The sequence below is a fragment of the Agelaius phoeniceus genome, chromosome 2, assembly GCF_051311805.1.
Source record: "Agelaius phoeniceus isolate bAgePho1 chromosome 2, bAgePho1.hap1, whole genome shotgun sequence".
Taxonomy (NCBI): Eukaryota; Metazoa; Chordata; class Aves; order Passeriformes; family Icteridae; genus Agelaius; species Agelaius phoeniceus.
Genome location: NC_135266.1, coordinates 49111232 through 49133922, shown reverse-complemented (window position 1 = coordinate 49133922; position 22691 = coordinate 49111232). Strand labels below are relative to the sequence as shown.

At 36.8% G+C, this 22691-nt stretch overlaps 1 long non-coding RNA gene across 1 annotated transcript; it reads right to left on the bottom strand.

Moving 5' to 3' along the window:
- Window positions 1-10625: 10625 nt before the first annotated feature.
- LOC143693340 (uncharacterized) lies at window positions 10626-19652 on the bottom strand. The gene is made up of 2 exons (XR_013180898.1): window positions 17805-19652; window positions 10626-16837 (listed from the first exon to the last, which is right to left on the bottom strand). It is a non-coding gene; the product is annotated as an uncharacterized LOC143693340 (long non-coding RNA).
- Window positions 19653-22691: the final 3039 nt, after the last annotated feature.

The window sequence follows — 22691 nt, the reverse complement described above, 5'->3', positions numbered from 1 at the left end:
TAACCCATATTTTATGGGTCACAAATGGGCTCTAAACCCACTGCAGTCTTGCAATTTCATCTAGAGATAATTATTAGATAATGCCAGCAGTAAATTATTTGCTGCTCATATACTTCCTAATAGTCACTACCCACAGGTAATTATTTCACCATTTTAAAGAGAGAGTACATTTGAAACTATTAGCTATCACTTTTAGGAGCTGTACACACAATGAGCCAGCCATTGTCTCAGCATTGCAATCCAGAAGAATCCTTACCTGCATGGCATTGCTTCCTCATCCATGATGAACTCATTGCATTTGCTCTGGGTTCGCACAGGTGTAAGAGAGGCCAGAATTTTTGTCCTAAATGCCTCTATGTCTCCATCAAACACCTGTGAGGCTTTTGGTTCATAAAACCTGTTTTGGTGAAGCTGACTTCTTCAGTCAGACTGATTCTCTTAATTAATATGGTAAGAACTCCCACAAGATTAAATTTTCTGTCTTAAGGTAGAACTCAAAGGCTGAAAGACAGGTCATGAAGCCATTTTGATGCCATAAGTATAAAGAGTTTAAACGCCCTACTTTTTGGAAGATATTGTAAAAATAAGGAGGATTGTCCGCTTCCCTTTTTAGAAAAACCTAACTCACCTGGTGATGGCTGGTGTTAATAATTTTACTGGAGGATAACCAACCATGCATCTCTGGTAACTTACATGCAGAGTAGACTGCACTTTACTTCTAATCAAATCCATATTCTATTTGCTTTTCCACTCCAGAGACCTCAAATCCACCTTTTCACTTTCAAATTATAGTCAATACAGGCAACTCAAATTGTTTCCACACTACCACAGATCTGTCTGCCACACACAGAGCTGTTCTTTTATGGTCAAGTAATTTAAATGGCATATTTAACTGTAAATTAAATTAATCCAAAACACTCTATTTACCTCCATGAAAGCAAGACTGGAAAGAAAAATACCAGGACAGCAATTTCACTGTTTATGTGTTGTGCTGAAAGCTATTTATGAAGTTGTTTTTGTCTCTGACAAAAGCATTTAGAAGTAAATAATATAATTTCAAGGGTGGCCTTGACTGAAGCATTCAATATCTCTGTGAGCAAAGGTCTTCTGCAGAATATTTTACAATTTCTTACCATGTTAAGTAATGTCATCCAAAGGAGGGCTACAGAGGTGGTGAAAGGCCTAGAGGGGAAGCCATATGAGGAGTTGCTGAGGTCACTTGGTCTGTTCAGCCAGGAGAAAATGAGACTCAGGGGAGACCTCATTGAAGTTACAACTTCCTTGGGAGGAGAAGAGGGGGAGCAGGCACTGATCTCCTCTCTGTGGCGAGCAGTGACAGGACACAAAGGAATGGCCTGAAGTTGTGTCAGGAGAGGTTTAGGCTGGCTATCAGGAAAAGACTCTTTACCCAGAGTGGTTGGGTTCTAGAACAGCTTCCCAGGAAAGTGGTCAGAGTATGAACCTGACAGAGCTCCAGAAGTGTTTGGACAATGTTTTCAGGCACATGGTGTGACTCTTGGGGTGGTCATTTAGAGGGCTGGGAGCTGGACTTAGTGATCCTTGTAGATACCTTTCTACTCAGGATGTCCTATGATTCTATGATACAGGCATCTCCTCTAAGCAAAATTCCTTTCTGTAGATACATCCTACAGTATGATGCCTCTTATGTTTTTGTGTTAGGATCTGGAATCTCTCAAAAATAAAATAAAAAAAAATCCTCTAAAAAGTCTGTGGCATGTGTAAATCATAAAAAAAACCACAAAAAAACCCAAAAAACAAACAACCTCAACCCAATGAAACAACACCTGTTTCAATTCTGATTACCAGTAACATTGCCTGAGTCACATTAATAAAACTATACTAATTTCTCAAAACTGATGCTTAAGGGGTTCCCCTCTGCTGAAACCACCAAAGCCACTTCTCTATTAAGTGGTTTTGGGAGTGTACTTACTTTCCATTGCTGGAGACACAAAACAAGTAAGTCCCAAATCCAGGAGAACTCTGTATCAGTATCACCTCTTTGGTTTTGAATTCTCCCTTATTCAACAAGATTCACTGCTCAATCAGATACCCCTTACTAAAACAGCTGCTGGAGATGGAGGGGACTTGTCAGAGCACCGCCTGGAAGCTCACAAGGCACCCTGGCATGGTATCTGTGTTAGCATCTCTTTTATGAGTTCTTAAGTCATCCCAAATTTTTAAAAGACTTGTCATTGTTTCTCAAGTAGATTAAAGCATCATTACATTTCAGGCTACCAATGCTGCCTTGTTCATGAGTTAGGGGATGTTAAACACCACTAAAAATTGATAACAAATCAAATCACTGCCTAATTTACAAAATACAGTCAACTGACACCACATTAAAAGGCTGATCAGCCTTCAAAATTATTGCAGTGTGTTTATTTTTTAGATCATTTTTAGTCTTTGAAATGTCAAACATAGTGATCTATCTGAGCTGCAATTGTGGATGAACATACACAGCACTGTCATGCACTTGGAGAAGAGTTGAAAGCAATTGCACATGGATTCACTACAGAATTTATACCTGTTCTGCATAAAATTCATGAAGAACAATGTAACCAACCAGCCCCAGTTCTGCTACTTAATTGGTTTAACTTTTGAGAAGAATACACACTTTTTAGCTAACATTCATTCAGGTGTGCATGGTGTAAGGTGTGCATTCAGTAAAGCCAGAGTCATCGTACCTGCCCCCTCCTGACCCTTTTGTTGCTGAAACTTTTGAGCATACAGCCCATATCTCACATTTAGAATCATAGAATCATAAAAAGTTTTGAGTTGGAAGGGGCTCTAAAGGTCATCTAGTTCAATTCCCTTGACATAGGCAGGGACACCTTCCACTAGACCAGACTGCTCCAAGCCCCATCCAACCTAGCTTTGAACACCTCCAGGGATGGGGTGTCCACAGCTTCTCTGGAAAACTAGTTTTAGTATCTCACCGCCCTCACAGTAAAGAATTTCTTCCCAATATCTAATCTAAACCTGCTCTCTTTCACTTTCCATTCCCTCTTGTTCTGACACTTACATGCCCGTGTGAAAAGACCCTCGCGGGCCTTCTTGTAAGTCACATTCAGGTACTGGAATGTGCTCCATCTCTCCCTGGAGACTTCTCTTCTCCAGGCTGAAAAACCCCAAGTCTCTCAGCCTGTCTTCATAGGTGAAGTGCTCCAGCCCTGTGATCAACTTAGCAGCTTTTTCTGGACTCATTTCAGCAGGTCAATCTTTTTGTGTTACATTTCTAATACAGCTCTGAAACTTCGTATGGTAATACATTTTTAAAGCAGGGGCCTAAACCGAGTTTCCTAGAGCCACGTTTGAGTTCCCTAAAAGAGCTGAGCTTCTGCAGCCAGAGAACCTTACAAATGAGACAAGTATGCTCACCAGTTCTGTGTACACAAGTGCTGGGAAACTAATGAACTCTGGAAAAATGCAGCCCAGCATATGGGCTCTGTAGAAACTGTTACTTCTAAATGGAATTTTTGAATGACTGATTGTTACTGGTTTTCTTGCCTGGGCTTAGGCTGTACAGAATCCATGGTTCAGAGTTGCAAGAAGGAAGCAAGCTTGTTATACATGAAGCAGTGGGTGTTTGGATTTTGTGTGCTCAGTTCTGAGAATCCTTTTCTTGCTACAGCTGCCCCAGCCAAACTTGCTTCCTTCCTGCAATGCTGTCAGGAGCAATATCAGGAGCAATAGACATACAAAATGTTTAATGCTGTTAAACTAGAAAAAGGAGATTTTCCTGAATTATGGAAATAGAAGAGGCACTCACACAGAAGCTTCCTCACAGCTCAGTTGAAAGTCAATCAACCATGTGACACAGTTCTATTGGAAACTAAGCTTCATTAGTTCTGGTACTTATGGTACTACTTGTTTTTAATTAAATTACTAAATAAGGGATTACGTGCAGAGACTGCACTGATACTGTAATTGCTTCCAGTGATGAAATTCAAATTTCAAGCCATAAGCTTCTGTATACAAATGGATTCTTTATCTAGCCAGAATGTAGAGCTGCAGCCAGTTACAAATAAGGCAATATCTTTATTCACTGCAAAAGGGCTGTTCAGGCATTAGTGCTATGATTATTGTGTGACCTTTTCAAATAAACATGCATTTAAGCATGCACTCATATCAATGCATGAGTAATAGCGAAACTAGAGCTAAACTTGTATAGTAATAACAGCCATCAGTTTTCTTCAGTTATTATTTCAGTACAAGACATAAGTATCTATTTTAAAAAATTCAGAGTTTGCAAACCTAGTAAGGAGTGGCATGAGCATATCTATTCTGACCTCTATATTAACACGAGCTGTAGAATTTCAGTCAGTAGTTTCTGCATTATGTATAGTAATTTATGGTTGAATTAGAGCACAGCACTTAGGAAAGAGTTGCAGAAAGAGGATGTATCCTGCTCTTTTATGTTCTCAATGCAAAACAGGCAATGAGGCAGGTTGTTCCAAAGCTGCAGGCTCAGGAGCTGAAAATGTGCAAGAGAGAAGCATGGACGCAGACATTCACTGGACAGAGAACTGGCTCAGCCTTGTTCTTAAGAAGACATCAAATCTTAATTTAAGAATGCCATAAAAGAGTGAATTATTGTCTAAATTATCCTTGTTAAAATTTACTACAATAGTTTGAAGGGCTTTCTGTTTATGTAGAATATGTTAAATCACCACCTCATCTTTTTTTAAAAACTAAAGTAAGAACTACTTACATATGTCCATTAGGATATATTCTTCAGTTTTATGTTTATTTTGGCAGTATATTATATATATACTTTATATGTATTATTATAATATTTATTATTATATATACATATATATTATACACATATATACATATTTTATATATGGATGATACTGAAGATGAAGAAGAACCTGCCTCCAAATTTTGACAATTACATTTCTTCTGCAACAAAGAATAAAAAATAATGAAATATCACTAATATTGGAGGAAGAGTATAGATCAAGAAGGCATCTATTCCATTACACCTCAGTAAAGGGAAAAATATATTAATAACTTTCTGATTGCAACTACATTTTAAGATGGTTTTAAGAGAATTCTTGATCCTTTGTCCCCTTTTCTTTTTTTTTGGGAAGGACACCATTTTTACCTGCAAGTCATGTCTCTATCTCTGCCTGCTTCCTTAAAAATATCTGTTCAAATTCCTTAAGTATATGGCTCATCAAGGTACTAGTCTGTGCTAGGTTATGTAATAAAAATCTCATCTGTACAGGCACAAAGGTGCACAAATGAGCAATGGTAAGCGGGGGTAACCAAACTAAAGCCCTGCATAGCAACCTCCAGCCCCATCACAGAAGAGATGTCAGCCCCAGGGATGAAGACCATCACAACCAGTCAAGGGAAGCAGATCTCCAGAACACCTTTTGGACTGAGGGACATCACCTCCTAGGGACATGGCGCATGTTATAGGATGCAAAGGAAGAGTGGTTTGGGATTTCTCAGGACCTGCTGTGGGATAGTCAGGGTAGGAACTAGCTTGTGAGTAGGCAGAGTGGGCCAGGAGCCAGGGGGTATCTAAGGATAAGACCATGGGAAAAGCTAGAAGCACCACAAGAGTCCTATCCAACTGCTGGACAGATCTTGTAGGTTGGCTGAGAGTGTGTGTGTACATGAGACACCTGCAGAAAACAGGATCCAGGGGCAATTTACTGGCATGTCCAAGCCCAGCTACTGGAGATCCACATAACATACACATCTGTAATTTTCCCACAAGCAAGCCTTCATCTTGATCAGACAGAAAAAAGGATGAAGTCACAAATGCCATTTGTATTTATGTGTGTCTGCCTGCGCTGATCTGTGTGGTAGGACAGATATGTTTATTTATACACATGTATTGTACACACACATTTGTGCACCTGCCTACTGGGAATACATTCCAGCCTCATCACTGATCAGAGCTGGGCTCCTGAAGCTGTGTCTCTTTGGGAACCTCAGATCTGGCAACCTCTATGAACCTCTACTGACATTTTTACATGTGTTTTACAAATATTGAAGACTTCTGGACTAACTTAGATTTAAAGATACTACACACACAGAAGCATACCAGCAACTATTGTTTTGTTCATGTTGAAAGGCTCCTTTTCATTTATCCCTTTACTAATGCATGCCCTTCTGCCATAACTATGTATTTTACTTTGAAAAGGCATCTGTCAACTTACTCTTTAAGAATAGAAGAACTTATTTCTCGATGTTGGTAAAGCTGATCCAAGTTCAGAGTTATCTTCTGCCAGATAGGTAAGAAATTCTGCTGTCACTGCTGGTGTCTGTCTCTTTGCAGCACAGTGGTGGCACTGCATGTGGAAGGAAAGCTGTTGAAATCAGCTGCGTACTACATACACAGATCCCACCTATTTTATTATTCATATTAAGCTCAGTTCATTTTAATTTTATGTGAGAGTTTTGATTCAGGTATAAAGCAATTTTTTATTATATAATATGTTTTATTGTTATTCTTCTACCTTACACCCTGAAAGTTCCCAGAGGCCTCCATTTCTACCATTTGACTATTTGCAGTGTTTCAAAGTAACCATGGGGTGCCTGTCCTTTTTAGCATCTAATTACACTTTGTAAGGGCTTGATTACCAAAATGCATTAAACAATAATTAGATAAGGATAATTTACATCCAAACAATAAAGTTGAAAAGAACAATATAACTGGTAATTGGCCTTGACCAAGGTAAATAATGTCCTCTTTTTTTATTTACATTTGGTTTTCCCCATAAACTGCCTACTGGGTTGTACAGAAGTAAGAGGCTAGCAAAAATCTGAATCCCCATCCATCAGTATTAATCTCACACTTTACTGAGGCCCCATCCATTTATCTTTCCGACACAAATTAGAAATTCAAGAGTTTTAACAAATGAGCCTGCAAATGTAAACTTATTAGGCCATATATTTTTACTACACACTGTGCAGTGCCCTCCACAAAGCTGTCCCTTCAGAGAGTGTTTTCCTATTTTGTGTTATTGATGGCAGCTAACTAATCACATTTTTAATGTTGTCTTTGGGGAGGGCTGTTTGAGTGAATGTGCAAACTAAACTACCCAGAATAAATCTACCTTATTAAATGCTTGAAATTATGTGTCTTTTACGATAAAGAAACTCTCGAGCATTGTTACATTTGCTAACCTTCTTTTTTGTAGAAATCAAAAGACTGGGATTAATTAAAATAATACATCAAAACAGGGGTTTGTACAGAATGTGTCTGCGTGTGAGAGAAAGGCCAAGAAAAATTGGTTAATTGGTCTCTTCATCCCTTCTCTCTTTCCCTCCATTGAAATATATTTTAAAATTGCTTTTAAACTAACCTTTGTTAGCTAAATGATGTCATTATTTATGCTTTTGGAGAATTTACTAGTGAACAGATCAAAATGCAAACCTTGAGACACAGCCTTTCTGCAATTGTCACAAGAGTTTTTCAAAGCTCCTGCATAGCAAGGAGACTCCCTGAACAAAGCATTTCAGATGTTACTAAATCTGGTTATTTTACTAATATTTTACTGATTCTTTTACTGCATTTCTGGAGGTTTCTGTTAAGTGATACATTTAGTAATCTATCTAGTTTTCTAAGGCATACTTGTTTGCATGCCTTTAAATTTGTATAATTTTAGAGAAGACTGGGAGAGGAAGGGTCTGATCTGAATGGCACAGGCTTTTCTAGAAGATAATGTGTAAAATCCTTTAATACACACAGATAAATATCCTTGACCAATAGCATTCAAGCTGTTTTATCTCGTCATTCTTAACATTTAACAAAAAGATATAATTACTTTGAGAGCCTTTACTACTTTGCTAAAATATTGGTTAAATAATTTTAACCAATGACCAGTAGGAATGCTAATTGCTCTTTCATTACTCTCTTCCGGCAGCAAATACAAGTCTGCTTGATATCTGGATTCTTAACTTTAAAAATAAGGCCTATGTCTGATTCAAAGATTTGAGCAATGAAGCTGGTTTGGTTTGTTGAGGACTTCTAGAACTGCTCAGTGTAGTACATTCCATTACTGACTCCTACAGAAAAGGCAGAGAACATTTTCCAACTTTTCAGGTAGATAGGAAATGAAACTGAGAGCTAACAATAGTTTTACAAAGCAAGGCAGAGAATTTAATTCAGTTTTCTTTACATATATAACAGTCCAGTGCCTACTTCTGCCCTACTCACCATTTAAAATCAGATTTCATATAGAAGGGGTTCCATAAAAATTAAAATTATACACCACAGTTCTTGATATCAATCCAAAGAGATAAGATCTTCAACACAAGACAAGAGAAGCCTTGTGAAAGCTATACAGATTTAGGCTTAGTTATCTCTATTTTTGTTAAAATACTCCTGTTGGTGCAATGGACCAGTTGGAAATTATTTTTCTTTTCTTAATGTTGGACCTCAGATTCTACAGTACATGGCAATTAATAAATTATTTAGATTCCTTATATCAACTTTGTTTTTACATTAATATATGGTTTTGCAGTTGATGTCAAAAGCAATTTGCTTATTGGATGAGGTGACATTTTTAGCAAATTCCTTGAAATTTTGTATGATTTTTTTTTGTTATTAATATGTACCAACAGAGAACCCTGTAGATAACACTACAGTAGGAAAATTATCCAGCAGAATTTCAGAGCAATGAATATTCTGCCATTTCAATACAATATATGTCCTATAAATAGCACTCTAATGGATATGAAGTTACAAATACTGTTATGTTGTCGAAACCCTATGGCTTGTGCTATAGAGGAGGTCAGGCAAGATGATCATAATGGTCCCATTTGGCCTTACGATCTATGAATTTCCAAGAGTTATAGGTCTAGTTTAAGTGCACCCTCAGCATGAGTTGCCTTATTATTTAGCAGAAAGGGGGAAAAAGTAACCTTGTTCGTGCTTATTCTGTAATGCAGTAGGTCAACACACATTTTACCCATAGGGTAAATAAGTTTACTTTTTTATATAAAAATAACAGGCAATTTAATATATGTCTTTCCTTGTATGTGCCCCAGACCACAGAGATGTGTAACCTGCTAATCATGTCTGTCTGTGCTTATTCTTTTGCATTTAGCTATGGTCAAGAGCTGAGCTCAGGGGAAGGGGATCATCCTTGTATAATAAAATATATACAGAAAGATGGACCAGTTGTCTCTCTTACATGCTGATGAAGTTACTTGCAATCTAAAGCAAAACAAAAAGCAAGTTAATGGAAGTTTGTTTATTCTAACATCCAACCTAAGAGACTGAGCCAAGGAGAAACCTTTATTTACCCAAGCAGACCTGGGAAAATGAGAAAATCCCCATGAATTACACAAAGGTACTTAGAGAAGCAGGGAAGACTGTTTTTAATCAAGTATCAATAGATATCTAGCAGAAGGATAAATGAAAAGTGCACATTTTATTACAGCTGAGGGAATATGGCAAAACATCTTTCACTAGTACTTGTTCAAAAGTTTAAACACATTTATTTCCCTCACTCTTTCACATTTTTCTCACTTGCCTAGCAAAACATTTTAAGGATAAGGATATTGATGGATATAGAACTTAAAGAAAATCTGTAAATTAGTTTCTGAAATGATAAATCAGACATATACACCAAGAACCAAGTTCGAAGACCTGCATACTCCCATTTACTTAGGAGACCGATTAACATAATGAAGGAAGTTCAGAACCTAATTTCCCTTTTCAGAAACTGCCTTTAAGCCTACTGTCATAGGTATTTTGACTGTAAAACTCACCCTCAGAGGTGATATTTTGTTTTCTGGCTGTTTCATTTGCTCCCTTCCATTCTCTGTTTCTCACACTACTTTAGAATAAATATAATAAAACACATAACTAAGTTCAGAGAAAGGCAGAGGACGTAAAACAAGGGATGAGGATTATTTTTTTTAATGAACACAAAAATTCCAGGATTTAGCAATAAAATTTCCATGCCTCAAGAAGTTCCATCGGAAACAAAGAAAGACATTATTTTGTGTTATTTTCTGGTTAAAAACTGAGAAAGGAATCTTATCCCTATGCATAGTTTTTTATACTTAATTCAGTTCTACCAGGTTTAACATATCTATGGGATTTTCAGATCAAGTCATTGCATGGTAAGATGAGATAACAGTTTAGCAATAAACATTAGCCCTGCTGCTGAGGAATAGGGGAACAAAATTTTTTATTCTTCTCTTTATATGAAGAAAATTTACTTTAAAAACACAACCTATTCCCTTGAGTAGATAAATTTTCTTCTGCCTCTTTGGTCGCAAAGATATCTCAGGATATTTCAGCTATTGGAATGTATTTTGTAAATGGGAGGAAGCTGGGAGGGAATATTAGGCTCACTCTGGAATATCTTGTTGAAGGTTACTCAGAGTAACTTAAAAGATGCAACAACATTCTGGAAATTTGCCAGCAATCTTTTTGTTCTGGACCAGGAGCTGCTACTTCATTGATTTTCAGAATCAAACCTGTTGGCAGCATATATGCAGTTTTTCAAGTACAGAATGAAGTTTTTTGTTAATTAACTTAAATTAGTTGCTTGAATTTTTGGTGTTTCTGAGTTAGATGCTGTGGGTTTGATATGTTAATAAATAGCCTCTTCCAAACATCTGTATCCCTCTTTTCCAAAAATTTTATTTTGCAAATATGATTTATGCATTTAGTGTAACTCATTGGCAAACGAGAAAAAGGGCAGGAAAGGAGGTCAACTGTAAAAAGCTGTTAACAAGGAAGGGGATAAAGTAGAATGATGTGGAGGAAGGATGAGAAAAGGAAACTGATAGTATTCCAGTGATCACACACCAAATGTAGGAGCACAGAGTACAGCACAAGTAATTTCTGCAGGTACATTTTTAATTACAATAGAATTCAGTCTCAAAAATGAGGAGAGGGACAGTGTTCTCCAACACACTGATTTGTGAATGCTACAATCTGATATTGCTGCAGTTAAATACACTGAGCTTTGTCAAAGGTCTTTAAGAGTTCAGTCCATTTAGCCTTGTGAAATGAAGGCTGCGACAATGTGACAGCTTTGGACGAACATATCAAGGAAGTAAACATCAGGAAGGGAGAAAAGCCATTTAAAACAAACAACACCTAATTGCAGATAACCTGGATGAAAGTCAGTTTAGGTACAAACTTACCAGAGAAACAGTTGGGAATATCTTACAGTTTTAAGATATATCCTTGATCAGTTATAGATTACATCCTACTACTACAACTGTTTTCAGTGAAATTCACTTGACATGAAAGACACTATAGGGACTCCTACCCTTTCACAGTCACAATAAAATGAAAATAAAAAGGATTTTAAGCAAAATAATTTGAATTTTATTTTCTTCAACAGCATTTCAGCCATAGCTGCTGATAAATATTTTTTCAATTGAAAACAATTATTTTGATATTTTAGAACTTCTAGAAAAATATAGATTTTTGTTATACATCTAAATACCAGTTTTTCTTACTAAGTTGTTTTTAGAAGCCTTCAATGGTCCTGATACATTTATATTCACTATGCCCATGTTATCATCCACCTTCTTAAGTGATGACAGTTATGGGCATTCAGAGTACAACCAACCAATGACAGTACCAAAGGGATGGATGATTTGGTTTTGTAGATGATTCTGGTTTTTTAAAGGAGAATTGTTTGGCTCTCCCCTCACAAAAAAGCAACATGATATTCAACTGTTTTAATTGGTGATCTCTTGGTATAAATCATAAGAAGCGCTTACAGCTAAATAAAGAGAAAGTATTCTGAATTAGAAATACAACAGCAGTTGTAAGTACATTTGGAAAGCAAAGTCAAACCCCAGAATTTTGAAAAATCATAATAATTTGAACAATACTTCATCCATGATCTTTCAATGGGAGTTCAAAAATGCGTCTTAATTTCAAATGAATACAGAACCTCTGTAATAAGCTGCCATAAAGTACCCAGAAATAAGATTGTGGGGTTTTTTACTATTTCAATTTCAGGAGAAAATATTAGCTTTCATTTTGAAATAATACATCTCCCTCCTCTATACAATCAAAAGAAAAGACATTTTCCAGGTTTGCAGAAGGACAAGATAAAAATGGCAAAATGCAAAGGCATATACCAGTAATAGACTGCAAAATCAATTTAAGAAGTGCAACTGCAGTTGTCTTTCCCAGGTTTTTAATTATGTGTTTGTTTGCCATGGTGGCCTAATTTAGTCAAGGAGATGAGCCAACATTAAAAGCTGGTAGGAGAGGTAAGTAATCCCCAGGGTGGGCTGCTTGTGTAGAGAGTTTAAAAGCTACATGTACAGAAGCAGAAGCCAAGGCAAATTTGAGAAGGGGGTCCACATGATAAACAGTGAAAAGCCAGCAAATCAAATTTTTCACAATTAGTTGAACAACAACTGTGACAGGTTCAGCGCTTAGCATTTTCATTTGTGTGCTCAAATTTGGTTATCCGTCCTCTTTTATGCAAATGTGATGTGACAGGAGAAGCTGGGAGCACTCAAGCAGGCCGATCACTCACAACAGGAGCTGGGTCTGTACAGCTGAGAGGTCTGGATTAAATGGACTGAACGCTGATGGATAAATGACATAACCTAGGCTGAAAGCTTCATGAAGTGATTTAGAACTTCCACAGGATGATGCCCAGAATATAAATTGCATTTTATTCTCAAATGTAAAAATAGAGGAGATAAAAACATCAGCGTCTGCTAGTAAATAACCATACTTATAATCTAGCTAAATCCAACATGCTTGTTGCCTACCACAATAAGGAACTTGGGAAAACTCTAATAGGTATCTCTAATAATTGCTTATACACCAACCTCGTAACTCTACAACTCACAGTGATGTTTTTGTGCTTGCATGGGAGACTTGGAAAGCTGATTAGGCAATTAAATAATTCAATCTACTTTGACAGATGGGAGCATGGCTGATGAAATACATGCATAGACACAGAAAATATTTTTACAATGTACTTGCAAGTAATTTGGCAGCAGAAATTATCAGGTCAGAGAATTCCATCCTACTGCAGAAGGTATAATACTTAAGGTGATGTATTGTGCCAAAAGCATACTTACACATGAAGGGCTAAAGGAAAAATTATCTGTGTAGAGCTCCCCCTCTGCCAGTATATAGGAAACTGAAATTCTAGAGGAAGGTGTGCCAGAAAAGTATTGCAGCTTGCCCCTTTGACTACACCACTGCATTATTATTAGGTTAATTTTCAAGGCTGTTGGTAATTCTCAGAGATTGTTCAAGAGACCTTCAAACCTTACTAATGACAGGAAAGTTTGAATAAAATCACCTACATGAATTTCAGCTTGAAGATTATTATTAATTTTCTTTAATAAGGTTTTTTCTAATTTTGTATCTCACAAGACCGCCATTTTATACCTTTCATTAAATCCAGTAGTTATGGTCTACAAAATTTTAATTGTTAATTGCATTTGTCCATTAGCTAAAGTACTAGGATTTTTATTTTTTTAGTACCCATTCCCTGTTTCAGTTAGTGACATTTATCTCTGGAGAGGATGGATTCCTTGAAGAACATTGTTAAAAATTGTCACTGCTTTTGAAAATAACAGATTTTCCTTAAGGCTCCTTCATCTACCAGTGGAAACAAATCATATTACCTACTGTTAGACTAAGCTTGGCAACTCAATCACACATCTGAATCTTGACATATTTAGTGAAACAAATAGGTCCAGCATACATCATAGGCACCGGAACCCTGTTGTGGGATCCACATCTATTATGTTATTAGGCCATAGTACCTCAGAGACCCAGATTAGCTATCCCAAGTCAGACCTTTTCTAGCAGAGAACATGGATATGGTTGTCCTGTTTTGAAACCTAATAGTGTGTGTGAGACTTGTTCCATGCCAGTTGGCCTCAGTGTCAGAGAATGGTCCCAGCCATGTTTAATTTACTAGTATTTATGTAGACCAGGAGGCTGAGTACCAGCATTCCGACAGGGAACAAGACACTGAAATAACCTATGTCTCTAGTGAGTTCTACTAAAAGCAAAAGCTATGAAAACATACTGAAATGTGATAGTGCTGGATATGCAGCAACTAAACCACAGCATTATTCCATGACATGAAATTATTTGGAAGCCACCAGAGTCTACCACCTTGCAAGATCTTTAGGCAAGCTACTATAGACAGAAGTTGGTGTTGCAAGTACATTCATGGGCTTTTCTCACCATTCATGTGGTTGTTGGGGTGGAAGAAAAATTCAGAAAGTCCCACATCAATCTAAAATACCATTTAAAATTCATGAAGAGGATTCCTAACACATTGTTCCCATAACCACTAACCAATACTAAACAGAGTGGTTAGAGAAGACTATTCATTCTTTGTTCAGACATTTGGAGGAAAACAAACAAAATACTGAGTTCTTCAAAAGCCAATGTGTACTTTTGCAAGTAACAGTATATACAGTATTTGGGGATATTTTAGAGATTTGAATGTGGATCCATGGAGATAAAAGTAGATAATTACTTTTCATTGTGGTTTTGGACTCCGATTATGACTGAAAATTACAGTCTACCTTTCCTTTCACATAAATATTTTAATTTTGAATGGTTTTGATTATCTGATTTTAGAAAGCAGACATCACAGCACACACAACCTCTCTCAGATAAGACAATACTCTAGGGATGGCTCCTAACAGTTTTAAGGTTCAGAACATTTACAAAGCAGTTCAGAGAAAGATGGTCATGACAAGACCATTTGTTCTTTGTGCAACTGGAGAGATATCTGAAAGGAGTTAGGTACTGAAATTCTTTGCACTGCAAGAGCGTCCACTTTGAAGGCTGAATTGACAAGTTTCTGTTAATGTAACCACAAGAGCTTAGACCAGTACCTTTCATTTTACTCTGCCGCCAGGATAATGAAAGAGGATTCCCTTGTTCCATGACAATAACTCAACATCGTACCATTTGTTCACTCAGCCAACAAGTTAAACAGCTTAACAAACAGGAAAGTTCCATTACCTGACTTGTTGATGTTATCCTACCTAACTTGGATGAACAGGTTTGAACACACAAACACCCATTGACTGGATAAGTAGTCTTTCAAAAGAGTAACTGACTGTTGACACAACATACTCCACAGGGACTCATAACAAGGAACACTAAGTTCTGCAATCACTCTGCCATGCAGAGGTAATCACTAAAGTGAGGCTTCTCTTTACTTCTAGGAATCTTGGATGTTACTCTAAAGTGCCAAATGAAAGCTTCTTTGAAAGTACTAGTCAGAATCAGTATTTCCTGGCCCTATTGTCCGGATTTAGCAGTATTTGCCAAATCTTTCATAGCATGGCTTGTCTGCAACAAACTAGGCTACCCACAGGTCTGGCAGAGAGAGGGTAGATTGCAGGAAAGGAAACCTGCAGTAAACAATTCTTTGGCCAAGAACTTGAAACCTCAGCTTCCATCTGCCTCAGCACTGTGGGAATTCACAAAATTAGAGGGTTTTAAGAAAGCTGCAAAATACAGGCCCCAAAGACAGCAGAACTGCAATTAGAGCTAAGCAGCGGCCATGAGATAGGTCAGCAAAAAAATTATTTTTACTGTAGAAAAGCAAGGACAAATAGAACAATGATCTGTGTATTAACGCTTGTCTAGAATAGCTCTCTAAGCTACAGAAAAGTTTATCTAGCAAGATATTAGGAAGGTTAAAATTTAATAATGGAGCTCTGTGCGTTGTGTTTTAAGGCTTACAAGTAGGTATTGTATTCGAAATAAGCAAGCATTGTTTAACCAAAGGTACGTGTGCTTATGGTGATTGGCTAGAACTACTGTCAATATGCTTTTGCTTTGTGTGATTGGTTAAGAAACTTATAAAGTAAGTTGTAGCATTAAGTTCTTTGTCTGCTGCCTAGAATGTGAGCTGCTGGCATCTTCCCATTGTCATAATCATGTAATGAGACTGATGCTGAAAAATAAAACAGCTCAAGGCACGTTCCACAGCAGTCCCATCCTGTTTGTGGTCTGCAAATAGCCCCCCTGCCGGCGATAAGCACCTCCTTCTAGAATTTTAATATTGGTAGTTTATTTCATCAACACCTAACAAATTTAAACAAAGCCAGCCTTTCTACCATCTAACCTAATTTCAAGTTCTACAATGCATGGTACAGGCCTACAATTAGTTTTCTTCTCACCTTCTGGGTTCCCTGACTAAGGTCCCTAATTGCTGTCAGAATTGCCTTTGTTCCCTCCCGATCACTTAGCTTTTCTACACTGATCCATTCGAGAAAATGATCTCTTCCTGCTCCAACCTAGCCTCAAGGCTGCTTCACCCAGCTGGCAAAGCTGAGTTCTAGGAAGTGCAAGTGCAAGCACATTGGTTCTGCTGCACCATGGTGAGTAGAGGAGGAAACCCTGCTGCTGCTGCATTAGCACTGCACTAACATAGAGCCACACAGCCTTTTACACAAAGCTACCATACTCACAATAGCTAAATGAAGGTCCTAAAAATCAGACAAAAATCAAGGTTTCTCACATCTCTTTTGGAGGTGATCGTTGACTGATCTGAGACTGCCTTCCCCACATCAGAATCACTGAAGGATGTGCCAAAAGGAGTCAGAGCTCCTACAGCAAAGTCCCAGTTTGTAAGGCTATGAAGAACCAAATGGGTCCAGAGAGCCAGCTCAAATGCAGGGCTATGCAGCTTTCAATTTAGTGGGTCACAGCTGATACACAGCATGTTCTGTGCTTGTCCTGAGTCCTGTGCAAAGTTCAAGTCTTCTGTTCTCAACTGCTCTTCTGATCTTCTGTGGAAGCACTTCAGCTTCCACATTCTGCTCACTAGAGGTTTTATTAAATGTTTTGTTCTGGCTCCTGTAAATCAGGGGAAGAGAAGAGACAAGCCAAGAGTTGAAGCCAAACACATACAACCAAGAAGAGCACAGTGGTGTGGGTTTTTTCAGTGAATGTAGCATGGCTTGAAACAGAATCATGGGATGAAGAGGTCTACTGATATCACCTCCTCACTCCTGTCCCAGCATCCCCCACCAGTAACATCTTTTCAGTCATTAGATAGACTTGGAAGGTAATTCATTTGTACTGTCCCATTTTAAATTGCTACATTATCACTTAAGTAACCTGCTGTGTCAAGCACAGAGCACGGGCAGGAGAGATCAGCCATGGTCCTCTCTGATCCTGGCGCAGAACAAGACTATTTATGAGAACATTTTTCACAACTTAGTCCTGGCCATCAAAGAGTTAATACTTACATAGAAAATTAATTCTTGAAAAACACTATAAAGTTCAACAGTGGGCAGAAATTATTTCACAGAAAGATTCAAATGCTAAAAACTAGCTCAGTATTTGTTAATTCAGGGTGACTCCAGAGAGTAATTCATAAGCTTCTAAATTAATATTTTTAAGGAGGTCATAAAATGTGAACTTTAGTAACTGCTACAGCCAATCAAGGTGCCATCAATCGTGCCTTAGACTACTAACACACTAGTAATTACCTACTCAAATTACTTTAAAAGTTTAACAAAAGCTTATCTACAGATAGTATTGTAGCATGATATACTGCCATCTTAAAAATGGTAGTGTACGGAATTCTCCTGGTTAATCTTATAGTTATTTCAGATTCAAATTTCTGTAACTCACTCTCTATTTATTCTGTGTTTTCCTGGTAAACTGTCTTCAAAAAATTCAATATATGGTAGAGTTGCAGAGAAGAGCCAGTAAAGAGCAAAGACCTCAGGTCTTTGCTCAGAGACTCAAAGACCTCAGTCCTTTTTAGTAGAGAAAGAATTACAGAAAACAAGGATGGAAAAGAAATAGTACTTACTTTAAATTCACTTGAAAGGATGTTTGGAGACAGCTCAACACAGAAACTGAAGAAATAAATATATTTTAAATTATTTGAATATTCTAGTTATTAGAACATGAATTTAGTGAAGACATGCAAATAATATTGTGAGAATTCACCGGTACAAAACTGCATGTACAGAGAGAAATAACCTATTGAAACTTAACAAGGTCTAATATGACTTACATTCCTTAATTTTTCATTATATATTGACAGGAAAAAGTGCTCTATATCATTCTGTTGTACTGCCAACATCCTTACATTACTTCTAATAGAAAACTTATTTTGTAATTCAGGTCAGGCACCAAGTCTGCTGACCAGCACTTTGCTTATTCCACCATAAAGGCTACAGCTATTGCTTTTTGCTCTTTAATCTCACATTTTCAGAAACAGAATACTCTCACAGATAAATTTGGCTACATCACATTAATACATCTAAATACACAATACACAGGATGTTGCTTCTGGGAACAAAAAATTCCAAATCCTAAACAATAAAAGTTTTCTAAGGTAAATTATTATCACAGAGAAAGCAGATAGAAAAATATAATTTAAAACTGTATTAAAAATACTCTTTGATTTCCTATTTAATGGGTAGAAAGATCACACAGGGGACGTATGATCTTAAACATTACCTAATATCTCTCTCAGAGCAGCAGTGGATAAATGTTAATAATCTATCAGATCGGAAAGCAAAGAAATATTCATAATAAATAAAACCAAGTAATTTTTACAACCAGAATTCCTCTTCTCACAATCACTTCTGGTAAGTAAGGTTTCCTTCTTTAGGTGAATTCAAAAACACTGACTCCTTGGAAGTCTTGCAGCATTTTGTGATGTTAATCCACAGGTGCTTATACAGCGGCCCCTTTCAAGAAAAAAGGAGAGAATATAGTAATCTGCACATAGCTGATTTTGTGAGTTAGGAGACTGTAAAAAAATCTGTGGTGCCTCAGCATTTTTGACATTGCACTAATGACTGAAAGGGAATAGAAAACAACACAGAATGAGTTACACACATGTCCTGCATGGTGTTGGCCTATATATGATTTGTGTGCATGGGCACTGCACTCTGAGCTCCAAGTGCTCCACTGCACACTCAGTGTTCCAATGCATGGACTATCAGCAGCTTCCTGGTGCACCTAGGCAAGTCTGCAGGAGACAGTGAATGGGTGTAGAAGGATCAGCAAGTATTCCACATCATAGCTGAAAACTTGTTTTGTGTAATTACAGTGCACCAGTTGGAGGAGCTACAGTAGTAATTATTTGATGTATTTGAGTCTATCATAAAGCAAATATAACTGGCTACAGTGGTGGAGTTTATTCAAACTATGTTAGGCTGGTGATTTCTTGTGTAGTTTGTATGAAAACTCAATGTTGTGTGCCATTTCTGTCCACCTTCACTTTCCAGCAATAAGTTTTAGCTTTCCCTATGCCAGAGCACAAACACGTTTAAAAGATTAATTCTTACAAAAAGGTTTGACAAACAGGATGAAGCTACTCAAAGTTTTCTATAAGTTCAAGTGTAGTCTATCAAACCTAGTTCAATCCCCAGAGCAGAAAAGGCAACAGATACATGCCTTTTGCAACACAGAAACATTCTTCTGTTTTATTCAGATTTAAACACCTGGAGTCATGTTTTATCATTGGTACCTAAATCCAGAGAGATACTTTGTTTCAGTTCACACACATAGGATTTCTGCTGACATAGTAGAGATGTATACAGGTTTTTGCAAGAAATGCAAATATTAGCATGAGAACTGAAACGGGAAAAATATCACTGAAGTGTTAAAATGGGAGCACTTCCCAGCTTTTGTTTCACTTGTGTAGCCATAGTGCCCTCTAGCAGCCGAAAGAGAAAATACAAGGCTTTACCTCGAGAAAAAAATCCAAAAAAAAAAAAAACCAAAAAAAAACCCCACACACGGAATCAGAAGTGATTTTGATTTTCCATTTTTTGGGTTTTTATCTTTTTTTTTTTTTTTTTTTAAGCAGAAAAAGGACAGTTTGCAAATGAGAGGAAGAACATTGCTTCATGTAAAACCAGGTACTTTAATGGAAAGGACACTTATCTTGGCTTCTATATAGCAGAGCTCTGCAGAACTCAGAAGCTCTATAAAAATGAAGCTCTATAAAAATGAAGGGTTTTACCCTAAAGGCATTTCTGTGCCTCAGTAGATCTCAGCTACACTATACAAGCACTAGCAACATGCAACTGACTTTAGCAAAAGGATATAGATTCTTACCTGCATAGATCAACACACATTTTTGTGAAGTCTTTTTTTCTCTTTGGCTCAAATATCTTTATTACACAAAATTTTGTGCAAGACAAAGAATAAATTATGACCTTTAAGAGCTAAGAAACTTTTGTCATTTCCCTAGAGCAAATTATTGCTTAGAGAAGAGTTCATAGGTCTTGGAGCTGGGACATATCCTGTCTGGCTGTAGACTATCATAAAAACATTTTTGAGAAGCTAGTGTTTCTGTTCCTTTTAAACTAGGTTTAAGAAACAGAAGCCATTCTTCAGCAACTAGGAAAAGAACATCTGCACTGTTGAAGTTTTCAGGCCTGTAAACAACATTTCTGATTTCTAGTAATCTTCTGAGTTTGTCAGGAGATTACTTTCTCCTGGGAAAGAAAGTACTTTTCTCCCTTTTCTTTGCAGATAAAGAGTGTACATTAGATGATATCAGAAGATCTGACTTTTTAAAGAAAATTTTTACCCATCAAATTACTACCAAAAAATTTATGTACATCTGCAACACAGAAAAAATAAAATAGTGTAAAAGAGTAAAAAGGCTATTCTACCCTCTCTGTTTCCCAGAGGTCAAAACTAAACAAACAGGTCTACTGTAGATGTTTTTCAGAAAAATGAATTTTGAAGAGTATATGTCTCAAACTTTTTTCTTTTATTTGCTGATAAGAAAATACTAAAACCCAGTTCATCAACTAGACCAGACAGATTTGCTAAATCTGGTATTCCAGTCTTTGGCAGAGAGAGGTGAGAAACTGAATTAATCTGTTCTGCTAACAAAGCAAGAAGAATATTGGAATTCAAGAATTAAAACTATAATATCAAAATTACTACACTATACCACAGGGTCAGATGAGATGATTTTCAAAGACATCAAGTGGTCTCAGGATTGATTACAAGCTTACTGCAAGAAGAAGAAAAAGATGTTAATCTTCACTCAAACCAAGAACAAAGAACAATCATTAAGTTTTAGCATTAACACATATAGAAGGATTTTTTAAATAATTATCTGTTAGGAAAAATAGATTGTATGGGTGGTATAGGTGGTATGTTCTTGAAATCCTTCTCATTAGAGGTTCCTACTAGATCTCAACAGAATTCAAATAAAGATTGAAATCACAGAAGTCTATTTTTGTTGTATTTTTGATGTCCTCAGAGTAAAAACATGCGGAGGCATATTTAAATTAAAAAACCTTATAAGACTGCAGTATTTAGAAACCTGTGTAACAAGCACACTAGTGCATTTAAAAAGGTTTACATTGACCTCTTTACAGAGTCCACAAAAACTAAAGGTTCATCTTCCCCAAGGATAAGTTTACAGCTATATTGGCTCATTAGAGAAAGATGAAGCTTTCTTCATTTATCTTGATCAAGAACTTTTACTTTGTCTGACTTAACAAGTTCATTTGAAAGTAATCAAGTGCTGTAACACCAATACAGTAAGATACAGCTCCAGTCAGAACACTGTGATGAATAATAAAATTTTTTTCAAATTTCACTTGTTTTCCCAGAAACCCGTCAAATTTCTGTTATTTGTTCCGGTTGCTCTAAATTTAAATTTTTTCATTGCAACTTACCGTCTTTGTTGTAATAAAAGTAATACAGGATTAAATCTGACTATTTCTTCATTAGTTGCAACATAAAATTAAAAACAAATTTGAATTCGTCAATGAGGTGTTTCATTGAAGGTCTCTACCCCTTTATATTATTTGGTGTGTTTGTACAAATGTAGTGTATGACTGGTCTTAAGAGAAGGAAAAATATGAACAGTTCTGGCCATAAACATTGTTTCAAAGATTTATTCTTGTTAATCTACTGTTTTGTAGAGATTGTAATATAGTCTGAATTACTGATTCTCTTTACTTCAAATGTTTTGTAGTTCAACCAAATCTAGTTTTAAACAATATTGCCACTGAACTGCATGTCAGCTCACATCTTACTCCAAGTCCTTTAGCATCCAAGTGGAAAATAACATACCTTCTTAAATGTTACCTTTTATTCCATGGAAATTTTTGAAAAGCCGTATTGAGGAAAACCAAGCCAGCAGGATGTTTGGTTTGTTGACTGAAACAAGGATGCTGCTCCAGGTGACAAAAGATTTCACTGTAAGCTATGTTAATAAGGATCTGACTGAACTGAAGTGACAAGCATTGGCTAAGGTAGCAGCAAAAAGATGGAGAGAAGAGCAGGAAGACAGAGCAAGCCAACAAGAAATCAAATGAAGAAAATAATTTGACAATGACAGAAATCTGTATAGAATCCATTCAGACTGTAACTGGGACACTGTTTTCTTATACTGAATGACACACAGCCACAGATTGGTTTTTGACTGGAGTTGGTTTTAAAATGAGAATAAATCAAGCCATTCTGATCCAGGTGTTTTTCAACCATTCAGAATGTCACAAGGTAACAGCAGGGAACAAAATACACACCAGTAGAAAGTTTGCAGAAGGAAGGTGATAAAAAGAATTTTAAAAGGTTTCCTCCTTTGCAGGGTGCAAAGTTTCAATGAAATGAATCTTGGATGGATGCATTACCAGGTTGAATTCAAAACAAGCAGGCAAACTTGGAACCCAAGTTTTCGAATTATATGATACAGCAATTTCAGATG